Source organism: Mesoplodon densirostris, chromosome 1, assembly GCF_025265405.1.
Source record: "Mesoplodon densirostris isolate mMesDen1 chromosome 1, mMesDen1 primary haplotype, whole genome shotgun sequence".
In the NCBI taxonomy this organism is placed as follows: domain Eukaryota; kingdom Metazoa; phylum Chordata; class Mammalia; order Artiodactyla; family Ziphiidae; genus Mesoplodon; species Mesoplodon densirostris.
In genome coordinates, this window is record NC_082661.1 from 151,001,273 (window position 1) to 151,028,190 (window position 26,918).

General features: G+C 38.2%; 1 long non-coding RNA gene across 2 annotated transcripts in view; it reads right to left on the reverse strand.

Moving 5' to 3' along the window:
• Positions 1 to 1,180: 1,180 nt before the first annotated feature.
• LOC132484605 (uncharacterized) overlaps positions 1,181 to 26,918 on the reverse strand; it is a 43,622-nt gene continuing 17,884 nt past the window's right edge. Inside the window, exons 3-5 of one of the 2 annotated variants that reach the window (XR_009531238.1) lie at positions 25,299 to 25,444; positions 12,526 to 12,671; positions 1,181 to 1,313 (exon numbers count right to left, since the gene is read on the reverse strand). This is a non-coding gene — a long non-coding RNA (uncharacterized LOC132484605). Of the gene's footprint in view, positions 1,314 to 12,525; positions 12,672 to 25,246; positions 25,445 to 26,918 lie in introns of those variants that run through there. The other variant, XR_009531237.1, reaches the window with a different exon arrangement.

The following is a 26,918-nucleotide window of genomic DNA, read 5'->3' on the forward strand; positions in this document are numbered from 1 at the left end:
CATCAAAACTAGTTACAATCAGGACCACCCCTTTATTTGTTAAACTTTTTTTTATTAAATAAGACTTCTCATTTCTAGAAATTAAGAATGAATGTTACTGCTACACCAAGTGGGCAGTAGTGGGTCATAAATATGGGAGAAGAAATAAGATGCCAGAATTCTCTGGCAGAACTGTAAATGTAGACTAAGAAGACTAGCCAAGAAATTGACTGGATTGGGTCATCTTGGGTCACCTAGTGTTACCCAATGGCTGACTCTACAGTGTGCAGGGCCCCAAGCAAACAAACAAACAAACAAAAAACAGGTTTTTGCAGCACCCCCTTTCAATATAAACAATTTGATTAAAAATACATTACAAAAATCCATGGATCTCTGAAAGACAGGAAGCAGGACTGGATACAAGAAGAATTTTAACTACAACGCAGGCCTGAGAAAGTCTTGTCCAACTTAATGGGGAGCTCGAGAGGGAGTACTGCTCCCACAGGGTTCTATGTCAGGCCAAAATGCCCAGGCCTTAGATAGCTCACTTATTCAGTCACTAGTTGTGATCGTCCCTGCAAAGTGTGTGGCCTAGAGGGGAACAACTACATTATGACAGAGAACAAGAGAGTTAACATATACATGGAGCATAACTATGCAGATAAAGGTTAGAGTAATCTGCTCTAGAAAATCACTACTGCTGGCAGGGTGGCTGTGATTAGAGCTACTATTTACTTGAGCTTGCACTAATGCACAGTCACCCTACAGTATCCATGTAGTTTCTGCAGTGGCTAAACTGATGAATTAATAGGAGTACCACCACCCCTTTACCTTTTAGATCCTAAATCTCTAACCTCCTCCATCCATGCTCCATCTCCTGTGATGTACTATTGTTTTTGATTTACTATCTTGGCTGGGGAGCGGGCATTTCATTTGGCCATTAACCCATATACCATAGACCCAATATATGATAGTGTCAACTGCCAAGTATGTCAATTCCAATTATATAGTCAAGAAATGGATGAGTGACCATGAGGTGAGTTTGGACCCCTCATAAGCCAGACCTTGATTAGCATTCCATTTTTCACCTGGTCCCATATTTCCCCACTCCAACAGGGGCCCATGGTGACAGAGTATCAAGGTCAACTCAGACCCTATATCAAGGAGTTCTCAAATGCCTGGTATGCCCCTTTACCTTGTATGTCACTGTGTGAGTCCATGGCCACAGGTAATACTGAAGAACTGGAGGAATAAGTATAGCAGGTATTTGAATTGTGTTGCAGCATACTTCCCCCTGGAGGTCTGATAACTTCTTCAGTCAGTGGATTCCTGGTCTGAAAATGAGAATTTTTGTTCGGTGACTGTCTCAGCCTCCTGCTTGTCCATTCTCATTTTCTGTTTGTTATATATTTTAACAGTACTCTTACTGGATGCCCATATGTTTTTCCCTTTGTGATTCTGTGTTCAAGTAACTGTCATCCCAACTCTTCATGTCAAGCTCTCCAAGCTGCCACTCCAGTGACTACAATAATTGAGACTTTGATGGTTAAGCGCCACCATCTACCTTTCATTGTTTCAGAATCCTCTCATCACCATGGTCATGAAAGAGCCTAGTTGTTAATGTCTTACCCTATGTTAAGTCCTGGCTACAGGGGAGAGTCACCAGTGAACTTTTTAAGGGAAGCTAATGCACTAGCCAGCACATTCCTTATGGGCTTAGTAAATGGTGTGTCTTTTGAGCCTTCCTGTGGAATATAATCACCTGAAGGGGATTTTGGCCACATGTAGTATTGATATATCCATTCCACTATTCCTACTCTTCAGAGTCTTAATCTCTTCCCCAACACCTGCATGGCAATTCTGGCATTTCAACTTCACTCAGCACAGGCCATCAATTTTTTCATACTTCTAGGAGCCACGCTAATAGCAAGTTCTCACCATCCCCACTCAGATCCATAAATTCTTATTTATCCAATTTTATATTAAGGACCATGTTGATCAAACCTTAGAATCTTCTCCCATGCAGACTCTCCCCACTCCTGCCAATATATGCCCCTAAATTTAACTTCTCCTTTTTGGTATAGTCCCTTGTTCCCTTATCAGACCCAGAGTATATGTGCTAGAGGTATGCTATCACTTAACCCTAGTTACAGTCCTGAAAGGCATGGCCAGGAGGAGAGATAATAAAAGATCATGGTGGGGAGGGTGGGGGAAGGAGGTAGATGTTGCCTTGTGCTCTGTCTTATAGCAGGCAGAGTCCTAAAGGAAGATGTTTACACCATCTTGGATGAGTCTGGAGAAACAAAACCTTGCAGAGAATTCACCCAGATCTTTCCATCCTTTTTTGTCAGGGCCCCAGGTTTTCCTAATCAGGGTCCTAATCTTGCCATAACAGACTTGACTTACTTGGGTTTTAATCATCTTTGAAAGTTAGTCCTTGGTCCTCTACTTTCTTCACTCTCTGACAAGAAGAGTTGAGGACTTCTTTGTATGCAAAAGGAGAGGCCCTTTGGATTCACATCTAGCTTTCTATTGCCTTTTATTTTCTCTCATATCTTTATTGTCTTTCTGAGGAACACCAGTGGAATTCAGCAATACCCATCCAATCCCATTATCTTTATATCTACTATTTTCTCTATACATTTCAAACTTCTCGTACATTACCTTCCATTGGCACACCTTCTCAATTCATTACCAGTTAAACAATTATACTTCCATGTATAACCAGTGATGAGGACCTCACTGTCAATCAGGCTGTGAGTGATCAAGCCCCCAAACCCCATCTTATCACCTGCTTTTTTAGACACTCCTGATCCCAACTGTTAGTAGATTAATTCCTTCCAAGTAGACTTTGGAATGTAGTTTGGAGGTTCAAGATAGTAATTAGGGATCAACACTTGTGAAGAGAATGGGGAAAAAAAAAGGGACCAGACAGAAAACAGAGTAAAACATAGTATACCTGATAAAGATATATCATGGCAAACACAATGAAGAGCTCTGGGGCAAAGTTTGTCTGCTGTGGTTTCTCACATTGGGCCAGAAAGGACCTGTGTGTCCTTTTCTATACCTGTGTATACCTGTCTTTCTCAGCCATCAAATGCAGATACCTAGGTAGTGCATGACCTTAGTGAAGTTTCCTTCCTGCAACTGAACCCAACCCTAAAGGAACTGAGATATGAAAGTGCTTGGCTGACTGCACTGCCCACAGCTGGGCAAAAGTCCTGCCTTGAACTGGGATTAGGGTGGCATAGACCTCCTTGTCTATAATAATAGATTAAAATTCAGATGTGAGAGTAAATGAGTCCCTAATATTAAGAGCACAATAATGAATTAAGGAGCACAGGGAACTATAGTTAATATTTTGTAATAATCTATAAGGGAAAATAATATATATATATACTGAATCCCTGTGCTGCTGTACACCTGAAACTAACAAAACATTGTAAATCAACTATACTTCAATAAAAATAAGTTTAAAAAAAACTAGGAAGAGAAAGGACTTTCTTCAACCTGATAAAGGGTATCTATGAGAAATGCACCGCTAACATCACACTTAGTGGCAAAAGTCTGACAACAGTCCACATAAGATCGGGAACAAGACAAGTATGTCCACTCTCAACACTCTATTGAACATTGTGTTCCCAAGGTTCATTCCAGGTAACTTAGGCAAGAAAAAGAAATAAATTCATCCAGATTTGAAAAGAAGGAACAAAATCATCTTGTTTCATAGATAACACTCTCTTATACATAGAAAATCCTAAGGAATCAACCAAAAAACTATTAAAACTAATAAAGGAGTTCAGCAAGGTTGCAGGACACAAGACCAATACACTAAAATCAACTGTACAATATTCATATATACTAGCAATAAACAACTTGAAATGAAATTAAGAAAATAATGCTATTTACAGTAGCACCAAAAAGAAACACTTAGAAGTAAATTTCACTGTAGAAGTGCAAAACTTGTACATTGATACATACAAAACATTGTTGAAATAAAAGAATATCTAAGTACATTTAAGTCTCTATTCCCTCATAGATAAAATGGAGACACTAATTGAATCTACCTCAGAGAGTTTGTGAATGTGTCATTAATAAAATAATGCCTGTAAAGCACTTGACATAGAATACACTCAATACATATTAGCTACCATAATGATACCACTAAGGGAAACACCAGTCAAATGTAGGGTTATATAAGCTTATCTGACAGTCATTTTACTCTACGGACCTGATTGCCTAATGTAATATGTATGATTTACTCTGTGTAACACATGCTATATATCTATTTATGTCTCACTTCTTTTTCATATAATGAAAGTGATTACATTTCTGATGAGATTTACTTTTAAATCTAATTGGCAAATATATATCATGCTTGTTTTATGAAATGCAGCAGGCTTTTTTTGTTTTCTTTTACTTTTTTTTTGGAAAAATATTTGTAGTATGCCCTGCCCTAGAGAGAACTTATCTTTCAGAAAATCACACAGACAACTAAAAGACATAACAACACAATGTCAATAATATAACTGCATTGTGGGTGTTTGAGGTTTTCTTGGATGGCTAAATGACAAAGAAAAATAAATTTACTACTCTGATTTTCAAGAGGGTAATCATATTTCACACTACAAAAGCAGTATCTTGCTACAGCAAAGCCATAATCAGTCATCATTTTCTTTACCTTTTTATGATGGTCTTTAAAACTCATAAACTCTAATCAAGTAATTTGGGGATTGCTTGATTTACTTACTGTTAATTATAAGCAAGCCCTTTAATAATTTAAATGTTTCCTGATTAAAAAAAAATCTGGCATTTAAATAGTGACATTGAAATGTCTATACTTCTAGCTTTGTTGGAGTGTTTTGTGTTTTCAAACGCCATAAAATTACAAAGCATAAGTTGGGAAGATATTTGCAGTAAACAGATAAACGACAATCATATCTTCCTGAAGAATGTAGTGTTCATGCAAGAGAAGAATGACAAATGTAAACATGTGAGGAAATGTTCCCCTTAGAACCAAATGTACAGTAAAGTAGAATAACACCATTTTGGACTAACAATTTGACAAAGATTATAAAGATGTTAATATTTATTATTCAATAGGATGCGAAAAACTGGCTGGAAGAAATTTAAATTGGAATACAATTCATAGAGTACTTTGGCTACATATATCATCAAGAGCCTTAAAAATTTTCATACCCTTTGATACAGCAATTCAACCTCTAGTAACTTATCCAAAGGAATAATTGGACCATAAGCACAAGGGATAATCATAGCAGATATCTGATAATTTAAATTGTTAAAATTTAAAATTTGTGGTAACCTAAATGTCCAACATTTGGGTACTAAAGTAAATTTAAAGGGAACTGTATTTGATGAAATATGATGCTATCCAAAAATCACATTTTCCAAGACTAAATGATACGAGTAAATGCTCACAATTCAATGTTAGGTGAAAAAAGCAAAGAACAAAACAAAAACAAAGCTACATACATAGTTTGACCAGCTTTGTGTAAGAATTCTTTCCCTTTCCCGAGTAATTTGGGTAGAAGTAAATTGTCCTTAAAAGATTATATTTTAGGACTTCCCTGGTGGTCCAGTAATTAAGACTCTGAGCTTCCAATGCAGGGGGCATGGGTTTGATCCACGGTTGGGGAACTTGGATCCCGCATGCCACGTGGCACGGCCAAAAAAAATTTTTTTTAAAGATTATATTTTTAAAACTGGATCAGAATATACATATGCAAAAGCCTCTGAAGGGGCAGAAGTGTGCCCATGCCACCAACTGCTACCCAGGAAGAAGGAAGCCCCCCTACCTTCTATCAGAAAGATGTGTTGGTTAAGATGGAGGGTTCAAAGATAGATGGACAGACTGACAGACAGACACTCTTTCACCAATCTTTTGATATATTACCAAAACCTAGTCCTTATATAGAGGCCTGATAACGGTAATTCGGTGCCTTCTTTATGAATAAACCACATACTAAATAAAAGCTCCATGGTTTCCAGTTATAGGTTTCTTTAAAACTAGAATACAACTTAGAGTCGGTTGTAAGTTGTATAAGTACAACATCTTTTTAAGTGTTTCTCATCCCTTTGTTTTCTAATAATTTACATTTGACTCACCCAATCCTAATTTGACAGCAATTTCTTTTTAGTGACTTCCATTATCATATATCATATATTTTTAGCCTTAAAAAAATACAGTAATGATGGGTTTCCCTGGTGGCGCAGTGGTTGAGAGTCTGCCTGCTGATGCAGGGGACACGGGTTCATGCCCCGGTCCGGGAGGATCCCACATGCCGCGGAGTGACTGGGCCTGTGAGCCATGGCCGCTGAGCCTGGGCGTCTGGAGCCTGTGCTCCGCAACGGGAGAGGCCACAACAGTGAGAGGCCCACGTACTGCAAAAAAAAACAAAAAAAAAAAAACAAAAAAAAAAAAACAGTAATGAGACTTCCTTGGTGGTCCAGTGGTTAAGGCTTCGCCTTCCAATGGAGGGGGTGCAGGTTCGATCCCTGGTTGGGGAACTAAGATCTCACATGTCTCATGGCCAAAAAAACACAAAACAGAAGCATTATTGTAACAAATTCAATAAAGACTTTAAAAATGGTTCACATCAAAAAAATGTAAAAAAAAATTAGATTTATCTCTAAAAAAATACAGTAACTCACTTTTTATCTATTTATGTTCCATTTACTTTACAGAATTTTAATTTTAATCTGAGTCACTGTATACCAAAAAATCTAAAATGTGTGGTGTGAGCTTAGTGGTCAGGTCGATGGATAGGAAGGTGAAATAAGAGGAAGGAATAATTACAATTCATTTAATACAGTGCTAAATAGTTGGGAGAAAGAAAAGCAAGACTAAACATATCTCCAAATAGCCAAGTAAACACCAAAAGCCACTGTGGAGCTGAAGCTTAACACATGATTAACTCTGAAATATACGGATTATTAGTTACAATACTGAGATTCACAGTAAGAAATCTACAGATACAGATATCCTTTACTAACAGTATTTATCATTAACTTATAGACAGTTGAAGTATCTCTTCCAAGTTCAGAGAAAAGAATATGGGATATAATTCAGGAAAATTGCTTTTTAGAACATGCTGCTTTGGTTTTCTGCATATAATTTCCAATATGGTCATAAATTTTCTCAATAGCATACATAGTGGGAATTAAAAAAAAAAACACCATGTGCCGGGCTTCCCTGGTGGCGCAGTGGTTGGGGGTCCGCCTGCCGATGCAGAGGGCGCGGGTTCGTGCCCCGGTCCGGGAAGATCCCACATGCCGTGGAGCGGCTGGGCCCGTGGGCCATGACCGCTGAGCCTGTGCGTCCGGAGCCTGTGCTCCGCAACGGGAGAGGCCACAACAGTGAGAGGCCCACGTACTGCAAAAAACAGAAACAAAAAACAAAAAAACAAAAACCCACCATGTGCCATCTATTTGTAGCCCCCTTACTGTTCCCCACAGGCTACCGGACCTTTAATCTAGCTGTATATCAATGTAGTGAAAAGCCAAGAAGAGGAGGACAGAAGCAGATGGAAGGGACAGAATGGAATTGTCACAAAGAAGGTTGGCTGAACTTCTTCTACTGCTTTGAAGACCCCAAAAAGAACACTTGTCTGTTCTTGATTGATCAAGGTGGAAGAGCCCAATTTAAGCTGACTACATCATATACCAAATAGCTTCTCAACCCAGGTGCTCAAATGAGATATAAGTGTAACACCAGACATTGATGGCTAAAAAATTTTTATAACAAAAATTTTTACAATGAAGATAAATTTACCATAGTTAAAATTGTGTTTTGGTGCTACTTCTGTGGCTTTTTTCATAAACATTGATCGGACAAAATTCTCCATATGTCTCACATTTCTGTATGTCTTATGAGAAGAGTTACTGATAGATCTTTTACTGGGCTATCTTTGGAAGGATGTTTGGATAGCAAAGAGCCATGGAAGATAGATATACTGCCTCTGAAGCAGAGGGCAGATTTTCTTACTGTCCAGTATAATAAAGATAATACCTCCCTTTAGAGCAAAGATTGGACAGGTTTGCTTGCATCCATTTTACAAAAGATTGAGGTTTACTAAGCTTGAGGTCCCTCAGCTGTGATGCAAATGCACTACCTGCAGAGCATCCACCTGGGCCCACCTCTGCATGGCTCCTGTGGGGCTTGGTGGGAGGTCGGGCAAGAGGTCAATGCAAATTAAGACTCATGCTGTTTGCCACACCTAGAGTAATAAAATCCTTTGTCTCTGACCCAAGAGTTTCATGTCTCCTACCAGTATCCATGAAACTGTAGCAGGCTAACATGTTAGTGTGCAAATAGGATAAAATTTCAGACCCTTCCAAGTTCTTAATAAAGTTCTGAATTTAAAATTAATATTTTGGCCATATAACCTCATCTGCCTTTAAAGAGTGCTCGGTATTGGTAATACTTCCTAATATTGCCAGATGGGCAATGTAAATATATTGATTCACAAGTTTTCTAATTTTAGTGTAGTAGTTTTCCTGGAAAGTAAGCTTCAAAGATTATGGTTTCTTTTCTGAAACATGGCTAGTTGGACAGCCAAAAATAAGAATGCTGATGGAATTTTTCTCTATCACTTTCCAGTAAGAGACTTGGAGTTCCGAGTAATTATATGTTCACTTTGACAGTTTTGTGAACTTTTAAATCTCCAGAATTCACAGAAAAAAATTAGCAAAAAGAAGGGTAGTTTGGCCATCAGTATCAGTGTCAACTGCAAAGGGACTGTCACCTTACTCCTACTACTGATAGCTCTTATTTCTGAGCCCAGTTCAGATTCCTGGCAAGCTGTGTAGGGTTTGTTTTAAAAAGTACATTGCCCCAGTAAAGGCACACATGCACTGCTAAGGTTTAAAAGATCATTTGGTGATATTTTTAACTACGGTTTCTCATATTCCTTGAAGGAGTCAGCTGAAACTGGGGATATGAACATCAGGATTGGGAATGAAACTTATGGGTTCCCTGTCAGGAGCTTTTACATATCCTTGAACTGATTCACTGTGAGCCATAAACGTCTCATCTATTTTCCTGCTATAGCATCCTAATTTATCTTCCTGATTTCACCATTGCCTTCCAGCAATCTAGTCTACAGCCAGTAGACTATACAGTTTATGCAATTTTAAACATAAACTGTACCATGAAACATTCTATAAACAAAATGATTATTTTGAGCACATGTTCTATAACTCTTAAATGGCTCTTCATCAATAAACCTATACAGTATGTTAAGTCCATTCAGTTACTTTGGTATATATTTGGTGCACATACAAGAAAGGGATATTGCTCTAGGTTAAATATTCTGTGAGGATTTCACTCATAGAGTCTTTATTTACGGCTGAGGTGAGCATCTGTTTATACCTGCTTTCAAAACATTCCGAGGTGAAATCATTGTACCTCTGCTTTCTGATTAAAATGAGTGAGTCTCAATCGCACATTCATCTAGATGCTGGGTCAAACCCCAGATTATAGTTTAACTAGAATGTTGCTATTTTCCACAGGTAGCCTCTGGCCATCTCCATGCAGAGATAGAGGGTTTCTATTAAGACACGAGCTTTTATCGAGCTTCTCAACTTTGTCTTTTAGCCCTTTCAAAACATGAGTTTTGCACTTAACTCAGAAAAACTGCACTCCAAGTACTTGTCAAAGAGTATAACCACAAAATCACTGCTGATCAATAGCTATCACAAACTGAGTTGAACAAAACTATTTACAGATGATTGTCTGAAGAACAGGTGGTCCATTTATTTGTCTACTTTAAAGTACCTCCCTGAATTGGGTCTGATTGTCACAGAACTCTGAAACAATTGCCTTGCTCAAAACCTATTATGTGGGCTTCCCTGGTGGCGCAGTGGTTGGGAGTCCGCCTGCCAATGCAGGGGACATGGGTTTGTGCCCCGGTCCGGGAGGATCCCACATGCCGCGGAGCGGCTAGGCCCGTGAGCCATGGCTCCTGAGCCTGTGCTCTGCAATGGGAGAGGCCACCACAGTGAGAGGCCCACGTACCTAAAAAAAAAAAAAAAAAAAACAAAACCTTATTGTAACAGAAATGCAATTTGGTGTTAGGCTATTATTCTATTTTTAAATAAGTTTTTTAAAAATAATAAACTGTATTTCAGAAATAATGATAGCTTATTAAGTGTTGATTATGTGCCAGTCAATATTCTAAGAATCATGAGCACGAGATTTAATTTAATCCTCACAACACATTTGAGTGAAGAACGATTGTTTTCCCTATTTTACCAATGAGGAAGCAGAGCCACAAAGAGATTGAGTAATTTGCTCAAGGTCACTCAGCTTGAAAATGGTGATATGAAAACTTGAGTGCAATTTTCAGAGCCTATTCCCTTAATCATGACAGAAATTACTACTTTTGTAATTACTTTCAGGAGACAGTTAGAAATATTTTTTATTACCTTTATATGGTGCCCTATCTATGAGGACCCATGGAAGGAATAGCTCCTTCATCTCAGTAAATAGAAATGTTATTCTCCTTTGGGGCCATACAGTCTTCCTAATTTTGTAGACATTGTACATTTTATAAATGATAATCTATTCATTTTTGTATTACTGCTTAAAAGTTTGAACCCATAGTAATTTATATTTGAGAAATTGACAATTTTATAAATACATGTGTTGAGTATTAGAGTCATCACATTTTCCTTTTGTCTATGGTAAATATAAATGTATTTATAAACATTATTATATTATGACATATTTATAAATATAAATATATGCATACATATATATTATATATGTGTATATATATCTGTAATATATATATATACTATATAGTGTGTATATATATATAGAGAGAGAGAGAGAGAGAGAGCGAGAGAGAGGGAGAGAGAGAGAGAGGGAGAGAGAGAGAGAGAAAGAGAGTGTGTTAGATAAACCTAGATGACTTCTCAAAGACAATTAGCTAGTTGGTGATTGTCAGGGGATCTAAGTTGCTGGTCTCTAAGTGCTCTTTCTATTGTGTTATCCTATATTATTTCCTGATGGAGAAGGGGAAGACAAAAAAAAAAAAAGACAGAAAATTAAGACTAAGCATGCCTCCAAAGAGCTGAGTAAACAATTGTGGGTTATTACATGGTTAATTCTGAAAAATTAGGATCATTAACTGCAACTATCTAGACTGCGCATGTATGTGTATGTGTGTGTGTGTGAACATTTGTACAAAAGAAGGAAGGAAGGAAGGAAGGAAGGGAGGGAGAAAGAAATTTATTAAATCTTTTAAATTAAAAAAATTATATCTCTTCTTACCTCATTTTGTAGTTAAGATCAATCGAGATTTCACTTAAAAAATTGAATCATTTAATATAATGTTTGCCCAATCCCTCTGCTAAAAGTATTTCTGTTATGCCTAGGTGACCAGAGTTCACTCTCTGTAAATCCACACTTCCTGTCATTGGAATAGGACCAGGACTGAGCACCTGACACCAAGGTAGCCAGTCCATCAGTTCGTACATGACTCATGGTCAGGGGAAATGATAAATTTTGCTAATCAGACTTGTCTCCCTCAGCCAGTGGAACAGGGAATATTGAGATACTTACGTTGGTTAGCAGTGGATCTAAAAGTGAAACATACTTATCATGTGACTGTGTCAGGATGTAGCAAGCTGTAAGTAGATGAAGAGTGAAGACTGGTGTTAGCAGGGACTCCTGGGACTTTACTTTTTACCAAGTGATCATGAAGTCCAAATGGAGTTGTATTGTTCAGTTCTGACCAAATATGGAAGTTTTCAGCTTTGTATATAGGTCCCCCCAACACACACATGCCTGGGCCACATACAGGCAGCTGAGGAAAAGAAGAAATATGCAGCACAGAAAAGAGAGGTAGTCGGTCCAGAGAGAGAGAGAGGCAGGCAGAAAGGAAAGGCAGAAAATAGAGAGAGGCCGGTCCAGACTATTTCAATGCCTCACATTTTGCTGAGTGATTCTCCTTAAGTTCTCTGTAATAACTGGCATAACAAAGAAATAGAAAATTGTAATATCTTTCTGGAAGATTCTGATTTACCAGGTTTGGGAATGTACATTAAACTATTAACCTGTATTTGCAAATTATTGTGAATTAGTTTAGAAGATAATTATTTTTTCCAGTAACAAGAGGCTAATAGAATTAACTGATAGTTAATGGAGGCTTAACCAAGAGCAAAGTTCATCTCAGAGAAGCATGAGATTCCAAGGTAAGATTCCCCAGCAGATCACCATACAGGCAGAAAAGTGCACAGTGGTACTGTACATCTATCCAAGAGGCCTCAAGAGTAAATAAGAAAAGAAGAGAGAATTCAAGATTTAAACATCATGAAAGAATTGGAACATGGGTTCCAATGCCATCAGCTTCTTTCACCACCTGGTGTCTGTTTCTCTCTCTAGATATTCCTCTTGTATGATATTCCTGCAGACAAGCTTCACCTCCTTCACAATCCATGTGATAAAACAAACAACCAATAACCCATGGGTCTCCCATATTACAGTCTTGGAAACAAGGATAAATTGATTCCAGTGTTTACCTATATTCCCAGCGAAGGAACTCAATAGCCCAAATGGGTCAAAGTCTCATCTCTGGTCCAACCAATGGTGACAATGGAAAATAAAACTGTGTAACAATAATATGGCAACTCTCACTGTAACCACTTGAATGGACGGGAAGAGGTTCCTAGAGGAGAGATTTTTAACCAATAACACAATAGTTAGGTCATGAAGGATACAATACAACTAGCAAATATAATTATAGTCAGATATACTCACCCGGTTGTCTTTATCTCCAAAGCAATTCAGGCAATCCTTTTCCTCACCCTATACTCACCGTGATAAACTCTCTTGAGTTCATTTATATGCTGTGTAATATATGGAGGCTGCTAATAATATTTGTAGGAATTGATTGTTCTTATTTTATGTTAATGGCAAAGTCAATGAGAAACTACTTTAGAAATAATTTGGCAATATTGATCAAGAACAATTGTTATCATATATGTTTTCTCTTTAAATCTTTATTAAGAAAAATAAAAGAATAAGAAAATTAAAATGAGAAAATATAGAAAAATTTTAAAATAAGAAATAAAATAATAATAAATGGGGAAAAAACCTAAACAATGGTGAACATATCAGTATTATTGGCTCTTTTCCCCACTAACTTTCCATTGTCTCACAAGGAGTCTCAATAAATTCTCCTGTATGTCTCTTTCACATACTTCTGCCCTTTCTCAGAAGTCTTGGTCTTAGCTGAGGCTTTAATGTCTCACCCTGTACCTCAGGCTCCTGACATATATTTTTACAAAAACATTCATTCTCTAAAAATGGATTTATAGTACCTTTCTTAATATTATTTGTGGCTACAAAAGATTGATAAAACTTAATTGTCAAGTACTACAGAAACAGGCAGTCATGGCCATTAATGAGATTATTGTAAAACTAATGGGAACATGGAATAATTCTCATAAACAGATGCTGGGGTGAAATACTGGGGTGAATTCAAAACCGTATCTTTGAAGTGATTACAACTACTTATAAATGACATAGGTGCATATGAACAATAAATATTGTAAAGGAACAAAGAAAAAAACAAAAACAAATAATGAAAAATGATTTAAGAGATGGATTTTTGAGTGAATACATTTCTTTCAGAATTGTTGCTCTTATCATCATTTTCTTTGCATAATAAATACAGTTAAATGAAAACAAATGGTGGAAAAGGAGTTACAAACAAGGCAGAGTAAGTCATTTAGCCAGAGCCTTGAGTCACCTTGGGTCGCTTAGATTGGGAGATCTTCAGTGGAGCCTCAGGTCTCTGACACTGGCCCCTCCTACCACACACCCAGCACGTTTGCTGGACAGCTGCAAGGGAGGTTTTCATTACAAACTTTGATCATCTTCTGAAGGAACAGAAACTCTTCTAATCACTGCCAGCACATTCTCCCTTTTCTTTCTAACCTAGAGAAATAATTCCTCTAGACATGCTGTTAGGTTTCTAAGCATTTAGAAATGTTCCCTTGTCTACAGGAAATTTCAAGTCATGTACATTATGTAAGGTAAAAAGCACAAAACAATTGCTCAAAGTTCAAGTGAAGAGTAGTGAGAAAACACATTTCTCCAAAATCCCTATTAAACGGTGGTCCCCACATCTGCTCAACAGTTTTGCTGGGTTTAGTTTCCAGTTACTTCTATTTATTCTTTTAAAACCTTCAACAATTTGTGTCCCTTTGAATGCCTTTTTGTGACTTACCAAAGCACTATTTGGAAAAATGTATAACAATTTTCAGTAATTTATTCCCCCCAATTAGACACAGAATGATAGTGGTCAAATGCCTTGAATTAAGATTCCTGTTTGGTAATGCTTCCATGAAAACCTCCTTTCCATGAATTTATAGAAAGTAATTTCACCTCCTAAACTCCAGTTTAATACTTCTCCTTGAATACAAAAGCATATACCTTTACAAAAGCTAAACCAAAATGAACCTTGTGTACACTTGTATAACTAAAACATCAAAACCAGAATTTAAACTCTGTCTCCTTAAGATTATATCTGATTCAATCATTTGTCCCCATGATTTTATTTTACTTTATTTTATTTTAGCTTGTTTGATTTTTGCTGTTCCTCTTTCGACAGATAATGGAAAAAGGGAGGAAGGGAGGAGAAAGGACACAAGCCTGCACTTACTGAACAGAGAAAACAGTACCAAAATAACTGGCTATTGTATTCTTTGTAGTCAAAGGCCTTTTCCAACTCCACCAAAGGGGATTTAGTTTCAGACTGAGAACAATTTGTCTCTGTTTGCTTTAGAAGATTCTCTTGCTTTAAGTAAGAGGGGCTGCGGGGGAAGGTGGACACTGTTTGTTCTGAATGTTCTTGGGCAAAATTACAGAGTTTAGGTTAAATGAACCTAGGGATACACCCAGCACTGTTCTGCATTTAGCATATTAAACAAAGAGAAAGGAAATACAGGTAATTTTATTATAGCTTCACATGCTTCTCCGTCTGTTTGCCAGTGGTTTTTCTAGTAGCTCTCAAGTTATTTTTAAACTCTAAAAATTACCAAAGTACTGACACCTTTCCTGAGGACAGGTGAGCCTCTAATGTTTCATAACATGCCAGTGAATTTACTTGGAACATAGTTTTTTGTTTGTTTTGTTTTTGGGTTTTTTTTTGGTTTTTTGTTTGTTTGTTTGGTTTTGGGTTTTTTGGCCATGCAGCTTGCGGGATCTTAGTTCCCTGACCAGGGATCGAACCCGCACGCCCTGCAGTGGAAGCACAGAATCCTAACTACTGGACCACCAGGGAATTCCCTGAAACATAGTTTTTAGTATAGACTGGTTGTGTTTTGTGATGCTAAGTCATAAAAGTATCCGTATAAAAACTGATTTGAAAACATACATTCACCCCAATGTTCACTGCAGCACTATTTACAATAGCCAAGACATGGAAGCAACCTAAATGTCTATCAAACAAATGGATAAAGAAGATGTGGCAGAGAAGTGCAAATCAAGACTATAATAAGGTATCACCTCACACTGGTCAGAATGGCCGTCATCAAGAAGTCTATAAAAATAAATGCTGGAGAGGGTGTGAGAAAAAGAAACCCTCCTACACTGTTGGTGGGAATGTAAATTGGTACAGCCACTATGGAGAACAGTATGGAGGTTCCTTAAAAAAATAAACATAGAGCTACTATATGATCCTGCAATCCCACTCCTGGGCATATATCTGAGAAAACCATAATTCGAAAAGATACATGCACCCCAGTGTTCATTGCAGCACAATTTACACAGCCAAGACATGGAAGCAACCTAAATGTCCATGAGCAGATAAAGAAGATATGGTGTATACACACACACACACACACACACACACACACACACACACACACACACACACTGGAATATTACTCAGCCATAAAAAATAATGAAATAATCCCATTTGCAGTAACATGGATGGACCTAGAGATTATCATACTAAGTGAAGTAAGCCAGAGAAAGACAAATATATATATATCGCTTATATGTGGAATTTTAAAAAAAATGATACAAATGAACTTCTATACAAAACGTAAATAGACCCACAGACATAGAAAACAAACTTATGGTTACCAAATAGGAAAGGGGGGTTAGGGATAAATTCAGAATTTTGGATTAACATATACACACTACTCTATATAAAATAGATAATCAACAAGGCTGTATAGCACAGGGAACTATACTCAGTATTTTGTAATAACCTATAAGGGTAAAAAATCGGAAAAAGAATATATATATATATATATATATATATCTGAATCACTTTGCTGTACACCTGAAACTAACACAACATTGTAAATCAACTGTACTTCAATAAAAAACCAAATACACAAAAAAAGAAAAACCTACAAAAGTAACTATAAATACAGTACTTAAAATTAAAACCAAAAGAAATGCTAACAGATGAGTACATATCTATTAAAAGAGAATATTTAAAGTTCAGACGAATTTATGAATCATTAATAAAAAGACCTTTATTGGACAAACTTGGACAACTTAGTAAGTGTACCAATAAAATTAAATGGCAGTTTTTATGTAACTTATTTATTTATATCTGGAAAATTATAACTTGGTTTTGAAACAGTACTCCTGTAAGAATTGTAAGAATTTTTAAGACATGGTAACGTTTAATAGCCAGAGAAAGTTATGGAATTGCAGTTATTATAAAGTTGTGATATATTTTGAGAAAAAAAATTATATATATATCTATAATGGAATATTACTCAACCATAAAAAGAATGAAATAATGCCATTTACAGCAACATGGATGGGCCTAGAGATTATCATACTAAGTGAAGTAAGTTACACAGAGAAAGACAAATTTCATATGATATTACTTACATGTGGAAACTGAAAGAATGATACAAGTGAACTTATTTACAAAACAAAGTTAGGCTCACAGACATAGAAAACAAATATATAGTTACCAAACGGGGGAGAGAGGGAGGGATAAATTAGGAATTTGGGATTAATGGATATACAAAATAGATAAACAACAGGGACCTATTGTACAGTACGGAACTATATTCAACAGTCATGATATCTTGCAATAACCTAAGGGTAAGCTGGGACGAGGTGAGAGATTAGCATTGAAATAAAATAGATAGCTAGTGGGAAACAGCTGCATAGCACAAGGAGATCAGCTCAGTGCTTTGTGAACATCTAGAGGGGTGGGACAGGGAGAGTGGGAGGGAGACGCAAGAGGGAGGGGATATGGGGATATATGTATATGTATAGCTGATTCACTTTGTTATACAGCAGAAACTAACATAACATTGTAAAGCAGTTATATCCCAATAAAGATGCTAAAAAAAGGATAACCTATATCTTGTAATAACCTATAAAAGAATCTGAAAAAGAATACACATATACGTATATATACATATACACATATGTATGTATGTATAACTGAATCTTTTTGCTGTATACCTGAAATATTGTAAGACAACTATACTTCAATTTTTTAAAAAATGTCCATGACACAGTCAAATCTCCATTTCTTGGAGAATGGAAGCATTCAGTAGTTGAGGTAGTTAGTCTACAGCTATGCTCCTTTCATAGACATTAATATTGTAGCCCTTAATATGTTGTCTTATGCCTGGGCAACTACCCATCTTTGAAGCAATCTCTGTGACAAGAAGCACCAAATTACCATGATAAGTTAAAACAATTCTGGAGGGTGTAAAAATAGGAATACTCCATACCCCTCTCCCCAAACTGCATGGCTGGTACATAATGTTCTAGGAAATGAGCTGGGAAAACAACCATAATATGTAATAAATTTTCAATAATTGAATGTACAAAACAACATGTATCACAAAATAAATAATTGTATTTATCTGGGCAAAATTTAGCCAATTTATTTTTGAAGATATTTTGGTTTTGAAAATTCTAAACAGAGTATTTTTTTCTTTTTTAATTGAGGTAAAATACACAAACATAAAATTTACCATTTTAACCATTTCAGGCATAAAATTCCATGGGATTAAGTACATTCACAATGTTGTATAACCATCACACTATCCATTTACACAACTTTGTACTTTGTACCCATTTCACAGAAACTCCCCATTTTCCCCTTCTGCCAGCCTCTGGTAACCTCTGTTAGACTTTCTGCCTCTGTGAATTTACCTATTCTATGTGACTCATATAAGTGGAATAATACAATATTTTTTAAAATCTAGCTTATTTCAAATTGTATGATGTCTTCCAGGTTTTCCCATTCCATTCCTTTATCAGAATTCCATTCCTTTCTAGGCTGAATCATATTCCATTGTATGTATATATCACATTTTGTTTATCTAATCATTTGATGATGGATATTTGGGTTGTTTTCACTTTTTCGTTACTGTGAATAATGTTTGCTATGAACATTGGTGGGCATGTATCTGTTTTGGTTTTGGTTCCTGCTTGCAATTCTTTTGGGTATGTACATAGAAGTGGAGTTGCTGGATCACATAATAATTCTTTTTTAGGAACAGCCATTTTGTTTTCCATAGTGGCTGCACCACTTTACATTCTTATCAGCAATGTACAAGAGTCCCAATTGTGGCTTACTTTTTAAATCTCTCTTTCTTTCTCTCTCTCTCTCTCTCTCTCACACACACACACACACACACTTTCTTTGCCAAGCATTTTTTGAACATATATTATCAGCAAAATGCCAGGTGAGTCAAGAAAAAATAGGCATTGTCAATCATTCTTTGAACAACAACAAAAAAATAAGTCCTAATAATACTAAGCAAAGGCTGGCTATTCTGAAATTAAAATTTCATGTTAATTGATTTGTATAAAAGAATGTATTGCTTATCTGTCTAAATTATTTGCATTTATGGGGTTTCTTTGTTTTATTCTTGTACATATTATTTTTGGATCCTCAGAATTTATAAAAAATTAAGAGTATATCAATAGGGGCTTCCCTGGTGGCGCAGTGGTTGAGAGTCCACCTGCCAATGCAGGGCACACAGGTTCGTGCCCCGGTCCGGGAAGATCCCACATGCCGCGGAGCGGCTGGGCCCATGAGCCATGGCTGCTGAGCCTGCGCGTCTGGAGCCTGTGCTCCGCAACGGGAGAGGCCACAACAGTGAGAGGCCCGTGTATTGAAAAAAAAAAAAAAAAAAAGAGTATATCAATAAACATTAATAAGTATGCTCTAGTGAACAGAATGCAAATACGGTAACCTATTTTAGTTACAATATGCAACAATACTGGGAGAGACCAAAAACAATATAGTTGTTGTAGCTACAACTTTTTAAAAATGTTTACTATGTGGTAAAAACTGGGGTAAGTGCTTAACAGACATTATCTGTAAATTAGATCCTATGATGCCCATGCTAGGAATAAAGAAACTGAGCCCCAAAGATGCTGTTGGAATTTGCTCAAGGTAAAAGAGTAAGTATGTGGCAGAGCAAAGATTGGTCTTACAAGCTCACTATGGAAAATACCACATTTATTTTGACAGTGTTTGGTAATGCTTAAATACATAATGCTTATTATGAGAGGAAATATTAAATAATTTTTAAGTTTCACCCTAACTCCTGGCAGTAATTGACGGTGCCCAAAAGCTTCCACACATAGTTCAGAACAGCCAGAATAGAGTTATAGTGCTATTATTTATCAATTTAGAATGCTATTACCATTTACTTCTGGGAAATCACATATCTCCCCAGAATATTGTTTACCTATATTTGTTTACTACATGAAAGTTTAATTCTTTCCACTTATGACTATAAAACCCAGCAGAATTGGAACTAGAAGCGTTAATCAATTTTAGGAATTTCGGAAAGTTTAGCAAAAATCTATCTTAAAAATTTTTCTGCATATAATGAAACCTTCCTTTGGCTTCACATTTTATTTGGAGTAAATTCCCAAATCCATTACCTATGATCCATGACATTTCTTGGGCCTTATGACCACCACTACTGGCTCACTCACTCTCCTCCAGTTTTACTGGACTCCGTTGTTGCTTTAACACACCAAGCAAACTTCACCTCAGGACACCTGCACTTGCTAATTTCTGCTCAGAATCCTCTTTTTCCTGGTGTCTACATGGCTCATTCCTTAGTTACCTTCTGGTATTGATCAAGTGCCGCCTTCTTGACAACCACCTATAAAACAGCACCACCTAACCCCCCATCTCCACCAGTCACCCTATCTTTACCTTCCTTTATTCATCTATTACAATTGTTTATTCATCTTTAAAACTGTTGTTCAACAGCCATACCCGGCTGCTGGAAGCATTATGGGCAGGGTGTACAATACCTGTTCAGGGCAGCTCTTGGATAATTTCTCCTATTACTTTATTCCCCCTAACCCCAGGTGATTTATATTGCTTGACAGTTACCACTCTTCCTTGGGGTGGTAGACTTACCAGTTCCCAGTTGGCATTTCCCCTCAGCACTGGTTTGATTACTTTAAACTGGAGGTGGAATTCTCCAGTAGAGGTTGGCAGAGTTTGACCTTGTAGGATGTCAATGCCCACTATGCTCTCTGGCACTGGAGAGATAAAAACCTTGTATTCCCATGGGGGAAAACACCCAATTTGCAACATCAAAGGAACCTTACTGACCATAACCGTTTGTCCTCCATAACCATCGATGGCTCTGAGGGGGCCAGGAAAATTCTGAGGGTTACACGGATTAGAGTACATTTGGCTCCAGTATCAACCAGAGCCTTTTGTATATTGCTGGGGGACAGTGAATAGTGAGCTCAACATGGGGCCCCAATCATTCCCAATGGCCCTCACCTGGAGGCAACCTTGGCCTGCATCCTATACCCAGGGCATGGGAAGCACTCATCCCATGATGCCTCTGCTGGAGGCTGTGGAACACTCGGGGTAGTTGGGGCAGGTCTGAACTGTTGTTCAGGTTTTAAGGCATTCTACAGGCCAAAAACACAGTGTTGGGTTGCTGGTCTGTCTTTTCAGGTGGGGGCCCTGCAGCAATGAAGTCAAACCACATTTGCTCCCAGTTACCTTTACCAGACACTTTACAGCCAACTGGGATAGGCTTTTGGCTTCTCAAGCTCCCTCTCTATTTCAGGTCTTTCCCACAGTCCATACCTGTTCCCAGGATTTGTCAGTTTCCCCCAGATCAGCAATGGACTGTCCAACATTATAAACGTCTTGTCCTATGGCTAGGCCACCATGAATATCAGGTCTCACACCAGGTGCTGAGGAGAACTGGAGGATCTTGGCTTTCATTCCTGCAGTGAATGTGGCCCAATCAGGGTCTTCAAAGACAGGGGTGTAGATGGCCTGTCTCATTCCTACCTCCCTAAAAATATACTCCGCCTCCATAGATTTCCAGGCCCTCATTGGGCCAAGCCTCCCTACAGGATAAAATAATCCAATCTATAAGGAAGTGAGTCCCTGAACCTCCTGACTACCATGCAGGTGCTGCTGGTGGGTATCATGTGTGGTGATGTTGCTCATTTTCTCTGCCTCGTGCCTGGTTAGAGAAATGCCATGGCCCCCAATTCCCATAGCCATACTAGCTATGCCTAGATACTGTCCCTGGCCTTTTGTTGGAACTTAGCCACCATATCAATAAGCTCAGTGGATGCATACTCTTTCATCATGAACATTTTCTGAACTTGGGCTGCCCTGCTGGCTGAAGTGCTAATGCAGTGTTTTTGCTTTCCTCTATATTAGGGGTCAGACAACATGGGGTGCTTCTTCCATTGCACTGTCAATCTCCATAACATCCTCCTCTTCACTCTCATCACTTTCCCAAGGATTCCACCTCTTAGTGTCTCAACCAGGCTTTGTTACAAGTGCTTGGACCTTAATCTGTGGCACCTTGTGCCCTCCTTAGCTTTGCAAAACATCTCACTAAGGTCTCCAATTTATTATCCTGCTTTCCCACCTTGTCTGCCAGCCCTGAAGCTAGCAGAGCAGTGGACAACCATACAACATTCTCTAATCTCAGCTTTTTTTTTTGACTTTCTAACTCATGCTTCAGCCTCTAGTTGAGCATCAATGTCCAGCTGACCTGCCCACAGTAGAGGCCAGCGCACTGCACAGCCATTTGTCTCCCTTCTTCACAGTTCCTCAAAGAGGTGCATCAAACCAGCCTCGGTTTTCAGGACATCCTAGTACTCACTCTGCAGTCCACAAGCATCTAGCATACAGGTCAGCCCTCCCCCACTTAGAGGTCAATGACCATCCCCAGATTTCTACTATGGATGCCTCTTTCCCAAGACTCATTTCTTCAGTTCCCTGGCTGGCTCACCAACTGTTGGTTTGCAACCTCAGGAATTCCCACGGTGAAGTTTGAAACTGGCCCCTGTACAGGGAAGGTAAAGAAAGACCCAAGAAAGAGGCAGTTCACTCCAGATTGGCAGGTGGCAGTTTTGATAAGCAAGAGAATTTACATACAAGGCTTGTCCTGGGCAACCTCAACATGAGTAGAGCTCAGCACATGCCCATAAGCATCTTAAGCATTTATATAGAGGCCTTAATGGGGTTCAGTCATGTATTCAGTCCAGATGGTCTCAACAACACATTAGTCTCTCAGGGTTGCATCCCTAAAGCGGCTCCTAGTATGGGTGAGCTGAGCATACATTCCAAGGACAGGGGAGAGGTTAAGCCTCCAATTGTCTGGATCCAGCTCACAGGTTAACCATCAGTCACATCCTCTCGATGACCTCATTAACAATACATATAATTATTTGATATACTATAATGTTTTAATGTTTATTATTCATGTCATTCCATTTGAATGAGAGACTTAATTTTGTTCACTTATGTATTCTCATTACTTAGAAATAACTGACTCTCAAAAAATATTTGTTTTTTGAAGAAGGACAGAAAGAAGGGAGTAGGAATGGAGGGTGGATAAAAACTATTTCATTGATATCCAGAGAAAGCAACATATAGTATCCTTAAATCTGGCAATTAGTGGTGCTAACAGATTTTACTGGATTAGATATTTGAATCCAGACTGCTGTCATTTATTTAGGTTTATAACGTACCATTTAATATTTTCCAGCAAAACTGAGTTTGAAAGATTATTGGAATGAGCAGGAAAGACCACACAATGGAAGACAAATTAGAAGCATGGGGGAAGTAAAAAAATAGAAAGCAACAGGAGAGGCACGGTCAGGTGGCTGGAAGTATTTTCAAGAGTCCTGCTACCTTCATCCAACCTCATCATGACAGTGGCAGTACTGAAGGATTTTTTTCAAAGCCTCCCTTAGAGTATAACTATGAACTCCTAACTGGAGGGCCTCTCCAGAAATAGATGGTACCCTAGATTTCTGATTTAAATATTCATAGTGGATACAATTTACCAGGCACAAGTTAAGGCATAAGCCTTAGTTCTGAATACATAAGAGAGCCCTCCCCTAGCCCATTTCCACCACAATGATGCTAAGCTCCATGCGAGGAAAATGTGCTAGGTGAGAGTCATCAGTGTTAACAGTAGAAGTTCACAACTCTCCTATAAAAGACTGTGAAACATAAGTCACTGTTTGATGTGTTCTACAATAGTGTAAAGAATCTCTAGTTTGTCTTCAAAATAAGAAATAATTTTTCAAAAGAAGGGCTACAAGCACCACTGTTTGAGTGGCCACATTCAAAACATTGTCCCCTAACCATTCTAATTAAGCCAAGCCTATGGCTGCAGACCAAGAACAAGATGGAACAAGCCTTTGCAGATGGAGTTCAACTCAGCAGCAGCTCATGCTAAAGTCTGAAGCTCCAGCTTCCTCCTTCTCTTTCTGAAGAGAACCTTCACTCCTCTTAATGTGCTCTGATATCTGTGCAGGATGCCTTGTTACCCTTACTCAATGCACAGTCACACAAGCAGAGAAATAGGACGATGTTGTGAAGTTTAGTCTCGAAGATACTCAGAATTCTTCCAGGTGACCTTTATTTATACTAAAAGTTTTGCTATTTTACCATTCAAACTTAAATCTAAAAGACGCCTAGGGCTTCCCTGGTGGCACAGTTGTTGAGAGTCCGCCTGCCGATGCAGGGGACATGGGTTCGTGCCCTGGTCTGGGAGGATCCCACATGCCGCGGAGCGACTGGGCCCGTGAGCCATGGCCGCTGGGCCTGCGCGTCCGGGGCCTGTGCTCCACAACGGGAGAGGCCACAACAGTGAGAGGCCTGCGTACCGCAAAAAAAAAAAAAAAAAAAAAAAGACGCCTACAATTAATTTTTGTGTATGGTGTAAAGAAGGTGTTAAATTCAATTTTTTCCATATGGATATACAAAAATTTTCCATATAGATAACCACAAGTTCCATGATGCCATCTTCTCTCAAGTCCTACATTACTTATGGACATTGTAAACCTATTTCACAGTAGACAATATTTTCTCTGTATTCAGCAGTGTAGCCAAACTGATGACATCATGTTTATCTCTAATTTTCTAGGGACAGTTAGATAAAGATGAGCTGCAAAAACTCATGATGCTCCCATAGATAAGGGCTATTTGGTAGGAAGCCTATAGTCTGGCTTGATTATTCTATACAGATACTGTTAGATCTTAGAACAAAGTCTACAATGGCTTGGTTAACTTCTGCTGGACAGGAGAAATTAACACATGTGTAGAACACAGAATTGCAAGTTTTCACAAGCTATGGCAAGAACCAGTTGGATGTGCTAAGACATGGCTTCCAAAGGGAATTTGACAGAAAGGAAGGTGTAGGTACTTCAGGCAAACAGTAGGTATCAGAGCTGTGTTAGGTTTGTTGACAGAGTAAGGGAAAAGAAAATCCAGAGGCTAACAATCCTTAAAATTTACGTACATATTTGAAATCAAGAATATCTTAGCAGATAACTGGCCTTTACCCAGATGGAGTTCAGGACCATGACTAGATCCTATGTAATAGTTTGTGGGGTGAGGGGATGTTTAACTTTCACTGCTCTTCAAGTTACCTTCTCTGGGCTCCCCACCTCTACTTCTACCCCACTTTAACTCAGGCTGAGACAAAGCCTCCTTCTCTGTACTTCCATGATTCTCTATGGATTCCCTGTCGTAACTCAGCACACCTTATAGTATTAGCTGTTTGTTTCCCCCTCCCCACAGATCACCACTGTAAGCACACATTACACTAGATTATGAGGGCCTTGAGGACATGGCCTATATCATTCATCTCTCAATCCCAAAGAGCAACACAGTGCTTGGCATGTTAGATACTACGTCATTATTTTCAGATGGATGGTGTCTTAGTCAGCTAAGGCTCCAATAACAAAACACCACAGAAGACTGAGTGGCTTAAAGAACAGAACTTAATTTTCTCACGGTTCTGGAGGCTGGACATACAAGATCAAGGTGTCAGTAGGTTTGTTTTCTTCCCAGTCCTCTCTCCTTGGTTTGAAAATGGTCAGCTTTCTCGCTTTGTCCTCACATGGTCTGTCCTCTGTACATGAACATCCCTGGTGTCTCTATGTGTGTCCAAACTTCTCTTCCTAGAAAGACACCAGTCAAGTTGGGTTAGAGCCTACACTAATGGCCTCATTTAAATTAATCATCACTTTAAAGGCCTTATCTAAATACAGTTACATTCTGAGTTACTGGGGGTTAAGGTTTCAACATAAGAATCTTGTGGGGACACAATTCAGCCCATAATAGATGGCATTGTAAGACAATCTACTAGTCCAGAGCCTCAAACACGAGAAAAATGTCAGAACAGAATTCTGTGAACTGAACTTAGTATAAAAGAGAATCTGGATCTTCAGAAAGTAAACATTTGGAGACTGAAAATCTGGATTCAATTCATGGTTAGCTTATAAACTGCACAAATCATGTGGATAAATCACTTACTCCTTCTGTATCTTGATTTCCAGAAGTCCCAAATTAGGTAGGTAATACTACTTGCTTTATTTCGCAGGGTTGTTATGAAAAAAATTTAACGTGTAAAATTCTTTTTAGAGTGTGCTACAAACACTAGGTATTTTTGTTATCATTGATCAGAGGCACAGGATCAGGGGACACCTAGCACAGAACTAGTCCTGGAGACTGAAACAGCACCAAGCCTGAAAATGAAGGGTACGTGGTTCATTGAGAGTGAAGCTTTCTTGGCTGCAAGTTGGGAAAGAAAAATAATCCAGCAGCTCTTGGGCCAGGACTTTTTACTCTTTTGGATCAATCAGCACTAAGTGAATAATTGAAAAAAAAAGGCATTGATAAAATAATAATTCTTTAAGCAAAATTGATAAAAAGCACTTAACCTGACCTAAAAAGCTATAAACTTTCCAGGGTATCAGTTCCCCCTTCACATCACTGAAAAAGAAAATATTCTAGTGATAGTCACTTCATTCTGCTGCACCACAACAAAAAAAAATAGTACTTTTGTTTTGCTATCTTGAAATTTGTCTACCATGTAGATGAAATAGTAAAAATAATTTCATTCCCTTTCATCTGAAAACTTTAAAATCTGACAGATAGTGACAAGGGCTCTTAGAAAGATAGGACCAGAAGGGAGTATTGAAATAATGCAGAGCCTTCTACCTTAATTTTACAAAGGGAAAAGCTGGGCATAAGAGACTGGATCAGATCCCTGGTCAGTGAAAAACAGAGCCAGAGTAGAACCTAACTCTCCTGCCTGAGTCCTTTGTCCTTTTCCCAGCCCCATGTCTCCTCCACCATTCCCTGGGGACTGGGAAAGCATCCAGCCCATAACTGCCTCAGATTGGTAAAGCATTTTTAAGTCTCCTGAGATACATACATGGCTATTTTGAACATAATTACTATTTAGTTATCTCTGAATGAAATCTCTAGAAAAATCATTGCCTCTGTGGAATCACTTAATTTACAAAGGATGGTATTTTAGTCCCTAGGAAACTTCGTCTAAATTTAGACTTTTCCTGCAGCAATGTTTCTTTAAACTGTAAAACCACACACTACAGTTATCCAGTTACATCACTTCATCAAGAAACTGGT